An 8041-nucleotide genomic window follows, 5' to 3' on the forward strand; every position below is an offset into this window, starting at 1 on the left:
TTAAAACTTTATCAGTTGTAAGTGGTTCTTCAGAGTGGCGTCATTTAATGGGGTTTAACTAACCTATGTGGGAGTTGTCTTTTACTCAATGACAGATATTAGCGGTCCAAAATCACGAATGAGATAAATTATTAATTCGATCATAAATTGATACCAAAATCTCATTCCCCGCAGTTGGTAGCAGAGTAATGATGGTTATCTTCTTGAGGAAGACGACCTAGGCCAGGTTTAGTTTACCCCAAGGTCCCTAGTCATCGACGACCAGAAGAAGAATCCCTGCCGAAGAAGGTGCTGACGGTGCGTCGAGAGAAAAGCAGCAGAATCGGTCGAGAGTGAGTATAAGGGTCATGCGTTGTAAGATTGCGGTGTTTTATGTTGTTCCTGTGTTGTAATGTCAAGCGGAGTTGAATGCCTGTAGTATGATTGAGGGAAGGTTGTGAGCGCGCGCAACCGGATAAAATCTTATGTCCAGAGGACTTAAGTGGTTCGGGTGTATCGAACACCCAGAGTAATTTGTCTACCATTTAAAGGGGGTCATGAGGTACCATTGATCGCCCGCAGACCGATGATAGGGGGAGCGTTTGAGTGAGTGTATGAGTAAACGCATGCTGGTCGTACGTTTACTGCGTGTAAGTAACCTATCAGTTGAGGTGAACGTCTGACCGTACGAGGAAAGACGTCTCGCCAGTTGAGGTGACAATTACAGTTAGACTGTGGCCGTACAGTCAGAGAAAAGTGATCGCTTGGACGGAAGTAGTCATTTTTCGGCGTATGGATGAAAACGCATGTGATAACGTGAGATAAGTTGAGAAACGAAGGAAACTGCTGTAGAGAGAACGAGTGACGTCAGCGTAAAGTCGCGCTGAGATTGGTCGGTTAGCACAGAACATCGTTGGGATAGGCTGACTAGCGAGAGTCGCACCGGGATTGGTGGTTGTCATCGGGACGTAAATAAGGAAGAGAATTAATAAGAGAAAAATCGTAGATCATCTAAAATGAAGTGCTTTAAGGGTTTAAGAAAGATCTTTAGGAAGAATAGAAGAAGCTTATATGCCGGAGAAGAAGCTCCACCTGAAGGCACACCAGCTTATCATATGGCAGTAAATGTCGGCTTACACTCAATACTGTGGATTTCGGAGTGGAATAGGCTAACAGAAGGAGAAAAGGAACTGATGTTTCCGAGATTCGGAACATTTAAACTAGATGTGTTGAACCAACTGAAAGCGGTAATGCTTGCAACAAGACCTCTACCGAGGCCAACACAATTCGAAGCTCTTAGTGCGTGGTTTAAAGCAGCACACGCAAAAGGCGTAAAGAGACGTCAGGAAAGAGTGAGACGATCAGTAAAGGCATTACAGGATGCTAAATGGGATGAAGAAGCTAAGAAATGGAGAGTGCAAAAGATAGAAGCAGACAAACTGTTCACTATGATAGAAGCTACGGGAGAAAAGAAACCTCTAGAAGAGGAAGATGAGGATAGCGAAACGGAAGAAGATCTAATAGAGAGGCTGTTAACAGAGAGACCACCTCCATATAGCGGTGAATCCGCAAGTCCCATATTACAGCAAGGGGACGGAGCTAGATGGGGAGAATATAAATCGATCCCAGTAACAGAGTGGGACTCCAACAAGAGTGAGGAAATACCCCAAGCTAGTTCTGAACAGAGAGTAGTGGGAAGATTCGTGGTCCAGAAGGTGCCAGAGACGCAATGTGCAAGGTCGTACCAAATGCCGGACGCCTTACAAGTACCTGTCACCATAGGCCCTATAGTGTCAATCTATAACCCAGAGGGGGTCCAGCAGGAGGAACAGGTACGATGGGACAGGGAAAGGGCAGAGATGGAGAATAGGAACGACACGATGAATCCTCAAAGACAGAGATTGGCACCAGTGAGTCGGAGTACCCCATTAGATTCCGCAACGGGTCCCTGGATAGAACAAGGGGGCCAAAGAGGATCGATGGATTTGAGGGGACCAAAACCGAAATCCTATAAGGAATTAAGGGAATATCTGAAAGAGTGGGATACTGCCGAAGAGGCTCGGAATAAAAGCTTAGAAACAGGAGCGGAGTGGAGAGACCAAGATAACAAGGTCCTCTCTCATTGTGGAGCTGGGGAAAGCAGCCCGGAGTGGGAGAGAGGGAGTCAAGGAAGCAGAAGAGATAAGTGCCCTACCATTAGTGGCAATAGACGAATGTGCGATGACAGGAGTGCAGGGTGTGGCGAAGTGCCTCGCGTCACCTTCAGTGAAGGAGAACGTAGGACGCAAGAATACCGGAACACTTTCAGATGCACACACCATGCCCCAGATGAAAATGTGCAACATTGGAATCACGGAAACATGGAGAGTCGCGAAGCGTCTCGACATGCATCCGGTGATAGTGGACGAAGTCATGAGAATATAGGAAGTCGCGAAACGTCTCGCCATACATCCGGTGATCACGAAAGAGATCGCGGGAGCATGGAGAGCCATGAAGGACCTTATCGTCTGTTAAGTGATACTAGACAGCAAGCGAGTTACAGTGGTTTAGAACAGCACGGAGGATCTTATCTTGTATCTGGAGAAACCGAGTCCAAAAGACAGAATGTAGGGTTGAAGGAAGGAGCATTGTTCCACCACACCCCAAGAGAAGATGGAAAGGCTTGGGATCTAGAGAGGTGGGAACAAAGAGATGGAAGAAAGATTCCTCATAACTCACCTGTGCTCAGGCGTAGGGCGCATAGTGGAGGAGAGAGGGATATAAGAGAACAACCTAGGACTGACGTACTGAAAGCTGAAATAAAAGCAAGACGCATAGATGTAATGAGTTTAAAATCAGACTTAGATGAAATAATTGACGGCACAGTGGCAATCGAGAGGTTAGATCTGTACGCTCCAGATGAGATACTGTTTTTATCCAAGGATGTTACTCGGAAAGCAAGGGCAGCTCACGAAAAGTTATCTGAATTGGCTGATAAGTACATGATAGGCATATCACGAACTAAAGCTTTGCAGGCCAATCATAGGCTGAACTGCACGGATCTAGATTTAGATGAGCGCAGAACGATTGGACTAAGAGTACACATAAGGGAATTGGTCATGTGTATTAGAATTTGGAGAGATCTGGATAGATGGGAGGAAAGATGGTCCAAGAAGGGATCTGTCAGACGGAGTACACTTGTGAAGTCTCAGGATACAGACTTAATGAGAATGGAAGCTTTCCCTTTGCGAGAAATCGCGAACGGAAACTACGTGCATGTACCATGGAGTAGGGGGGATTTAGCGGCATTCACTAATTCCTTCCCGAAACTTAGAGAAAATCCCGTTGAGTGGTACAAGCAGGTAGAGAGATTCGTGAAGATCTCTAAGGTTCTCTGGATCGATTTGAACACATTGTTCGATATCGTAGTACCCGGAGACTTGTGGACGGCATGCAAACTTAGTATTGAATGGCCCACTTGTGAGCCTCAGAGAGATACCCAGACAGGTGGTCCATCAGACAGAGTCATGGAAAAATACGAGAGAGTAATAACATGGCTGAAAGAGAAAGTGCCAGTGCAAGACATAGACTGGGTTAAGATAGATCGAACAACTCAGGAGCCTAAAGAGACAGTTCACGAGTTCTACGAGAGATTATTGAAAGCATTCAAGCAGTATAGCGGGTTAGACGTAATGGATCCTAAGGACATAGGACAGTTTGTGTCGAAGTTTGTTCTCGGATTGAGACCAGACATAAGCCTAATGATTCAACAGCATTTGATCTGTTGGCAGAACAAACCTTTAGATGAGATTCTGAGGTATGCAAGGTACTGTAGCGATGAAATAGACTCGAAGGCAAAGAAGCTCAAGGAAAAGTTAATGTTAGTGCAGATGCAAGCAGCTGGAAAGGGTGGACAGCGACAGCAGGGAACAGGAGCGCAGGCAAAGAAACAGAATAATCAGAGCAGAGATGAGGAAGAAAGACCGAGACCGAGAATGGATATCGCGACACTGAAAAGGACAACCAGGTGTCATCAGTGTAACGAAGTGGGACATTGGAGACGCGAGTGTCCTTACAATATTGAGACAGGGGAATTAGAACAGGAGGAGGAAGAGGTACCGAATAACGTGGTTAAGGGAGCAACAGTCCCGAAGGGAAAGTTTATCAAAGGGGGGACTCAGACTCCTCGAGCCCCGTTTCCTCAACCACCTCGAATTGCGAATGGAGGGAAAACCTATAGACAAATGCCATTATTCGTAGGAGGAGAAGAATGCTACTACGTTGATCCTCTTACAGGGCAACGAGTGAATAGGGAAGAAGATTGTACTTTAGGAGCAGCCCTGGAAGTAGACCAGAGAGGACCATACGTAGAAGCTGAAGTAGCTGGATGTCCTACGACCTTTTTGGTGGATACGGGAGCCACTAGATCCACGTTGAGATCAGCGGTAGTCCCAGGTCTGCCGATATCAGGAGAAATGATTCAGGTGGTAGGAGTCGCAAACAAGAGGATGACGAATCCTCTGACAGAACCAGTGTCAGTGAAGATAGGGAATTACAGTGACGAACATCAGTTTGTGATCTGTGATTCTAGCCCTGTGTGTTTGCTAGGAAGAGATCTGTTGTGTAAACTGAATTGCACAATACATTGCACACCTGAAGGAGTAGAAGTACAGACCAACGATGAAGATGCTGATTTTAAAGTCATGAAGTCGCAGGAATGCGTGGAACTATATCCTACCTTAACAGTGGAGGAGCTTCCACAGGACTTGAGGGAGAAAGTGTCAGCTGAGGTGTGGGATTTTACTGGAGAAGAAATAGGCTTGATCAAAGGAGTAGAACCAGTAAAGATCTTGGTAAGACTCAATGCTGAATATCCAAGAACACCACAATACAAGTTGACACCAGAGACGATTGCAGGAATAAAGCCTGTGATCGAATCCATGATTAAACAAGGAATACTGAAGGAGATCGTGGGTAGTCCATGTAACTCACCGATCATGGGTTTGCAGAAACCTAGTGGAAAATACAGAATAGTGCAGGATCTTCGAAAGATTAATAATATTGTTGTCTCATGTTGTCCAGTGGTACCGAATCCATCAGTGATATTATTTCAGATACCGTTCCAAGCTGAATGGTTTACCGTGATAGATTTGTGCCAGGCTTTCTTTTCGATTCCTTTAGATGAAGAGAGCCAGTATCTTTTCGCTTTTAAGCTGGAAGATCGCGTTTTAACATGGTGTCGTATCCCTCAGGGGTATACAGAAAGCCCATCGATCTTTAACCAGCTTTTAAAGAGAAATCTTGAAAGTCTAGTACTGCCCAAGAACTCAGTTCTAGTCCAGTACATAGACGACCTCCTAGTTGCGTCAGAAACAGAGGAAGCTTGCAGAGTAGACACCATAACCTTGTTAAATCACTTGGCCGAGAACGGGCACAAGGTGTCTCCAAGTAAATTGCAATACTGTCAGACTGAAGTGCAATACTTGGGCCACAGGATCGAAAAGGGAAAACGGAAGGTGTCTCCAGACAGAATAGAGGCGATTATGAAAATGAACGCGCCTACCACACAAAGAGAGGTCAGGATGTTTCTAGGCATGGTCGGTTATTGTCGACAGTGGATAGCCAACTTCTCACTGAAGGCAAAGCCGTTATTACAACTGACGCACAAAGGAGTGAGTGATCCGGTACCATGGGACAAAGACTGTTTGATGGCATTTTTGCAGCTGAGGGAGGACTTATGTCGCGCCCCGGCTTTAGGGATGCCTGACTATACAAAACCATTTTTGCTTTACTGCTGCGAAAGAGAGGGATGCGCTTTAGCGGTTTTAGCTCAGGTCCACGGAGATGCGCGTAGGCCAGTGGCGTATTTTACGGCTACATTAGATCCAGTAGCCGCAGCGTTGCCCGGATGTCTCAAATCCGTAGCTGCAACGGGTGTCAGCATTGAAAGATCTGAAAGCGTAGTGATGGGACATCAGTTAGTGGTGTATGTACCGCATTCTGTGGAATTGTTAATGACCAGGACGAAGACTCAGCATCTGACGAATAGTAGGCTCACACGCTACGAGCAAGTCATACTGGCTGCCGAGAATGTGACCCTGAAAAGATGCTCCGTCTTGAATCCTGCTACTTTGATGCCACTTCCAAATGAAGTGGAAGATGAAAATTGTACAGATCATGACTGCCTCGATGTGACTGAACTATGCACCAAACCGAGACCCGATATCGTAGATGAGCCATTGACTGACCCTGATGAAATTTTCTTTGTTGATGGTTCATGCGTAAGAGACGATATCGGTCAGCTGAGAGCAGCTTATGCAGTTTGCACAATCACCAGAGTTGTAGAAGCCGCTTGCCTGGAAGGAGTACACTCCGCACAGGTAGCTGAAATTGTTGCTTTGACTCGTGCTTGCTTAGCAGGCGACAAACTTCGAGTCACTATATACACCGATAGCCAGTATGGTTTCGGGGTAGTTCACGATTATGGGCAGTTATGGTCTCAAAGAGGTTACATGACCTCCTCGGGTTCTCCTATTAGGAATGGAGAATTCGTGAGACTTCTGTTAGATGCATTGCAAGGTCCGTCAGCCATAGCCGTTGTCAAGTGTGCCGCGCACACTAAAAATGTAGACTTTGTGTCGCAGGGCAACCGCTATGCCGACGAAGTAGCACGTTATTGTGCTGAACAGGGATATTCTCACACTGATGTGAAAGTGGGGGGAATTCAAGAAAGAACTGAATTGACGATGTTATTAGACACTGTAGATACATGGGATGAGTTAAGGAGTGTCCAAGAGAATGCACCAGATGATGAGAAAAAGGGCTGGGAAACAGCGGGTTGTGAGAAAAGCGAGATGAATTTTTGGGTTTCTGCCGATGGGAGAGCAGTTTTACCAAATGAACTTGTTAGTCCAATGGCAAGGAAATTGCATGGATCAGCACACATAGGTAGAGATGCCATGGTGAGAGTATTCAGACAAACGTGGTTCAATCCTAAGTTTAGGGTAGCGGCAGAAGCAGTATGTCAGCGATGTGCGATCTGTCAGCAACTAAACGTGGGAAAGAGAACACCAGTTACTTTGAGTCACATAGGAAGGTCTGGGGGGCCTTTCAATCGAATGCAGCTTGATTTTATAGAAATGCCTCCATGTAACAGACTCAGATACGTTTTAGTGATTGTCTGTATATTTTCTAGATGGGTTGAGGCTTACCCTACACGTAGATGTGATACACTTACAGTGGCAAAGCTGTTGCTTAGAGAGTTGATACCGAGATTTGGGGTGCCATCCTCTTTGGAATCAGACAGAGGAACTCATTTCAATAGCGAAATAGTGAAGATGTTGTGCTCAGCTTTGAATATTGATCAGAAGTTACACTGCAGCTATCGACCAGAAGCTTCAGGGATCGTAGAGCAAATCAACAGTACAATCAAGTCCAGATTGGCTAAAGTTTGTTCATCGACATCCCTGAGTTGGCCAGACGCACTTCCAGTGGTTCTTATGAGCATACGTAGCACACCCGATAGGAAAACAGGTCTCTCTCCACATGAAGTGCTAATGGGGAGAGCTATGAGATTGCCATCGGTTCCGACTGCAGCGTTGTTGAACATCACAGACGACTTGATCTTGGACTACTGCAAGGGACTATCTGATGCCATTAATTCTGTGTCCCTCCAGGTCCAGGCTGCAGAGGTTCCATCAGCACAAGACTTGTGCCATGACCTGAGTCCTGGAGACTGGGTCCTGGTGAAAAAGCATGTCAGGAAGAACTGCTTAGACGTGCGCTGGAGAGGACCGTTTCAAGTCATACTTGTCACGAATACTGCGGTGAAGTGTGGAGGCCTGCCAAATTGGATACATGCTTCACACACTCGAAGAGTGCCAACACCTCTAGAAGAAACAGCTCCTCTCTCGGATGAAAATCCAGCGGAAAGTGGAGAAGCCATAGAGGGGGAAAGACAAGCTGTAGAGGTGATCGAAGAGGCTGAGACTGTGACAGAACAGGTCGACGAAGGTCAGGACACTAGCGAGACCGAAGTCGCCTCAGGAGAAGACAGTAACTGGGAGACTGAATCGGAAACTGA

Source organism: Lissotriton vulgaris, unplaced genomic scaffold (genome assembly GCF_964263255.1).
Source record: "Lissotriton vulgaris unplaced genomic scaffold, aLisVul1.2 SCAFFOLD_1664, whole genome shotgun sequence".
NCBI classification, from domain to species: domain Eukaryota; kingdom Metazoa; phylum Chordata; class Amphibia; order Caudata; family Salamandridae; genus Lissotriton; species Lissotriton vulgaris.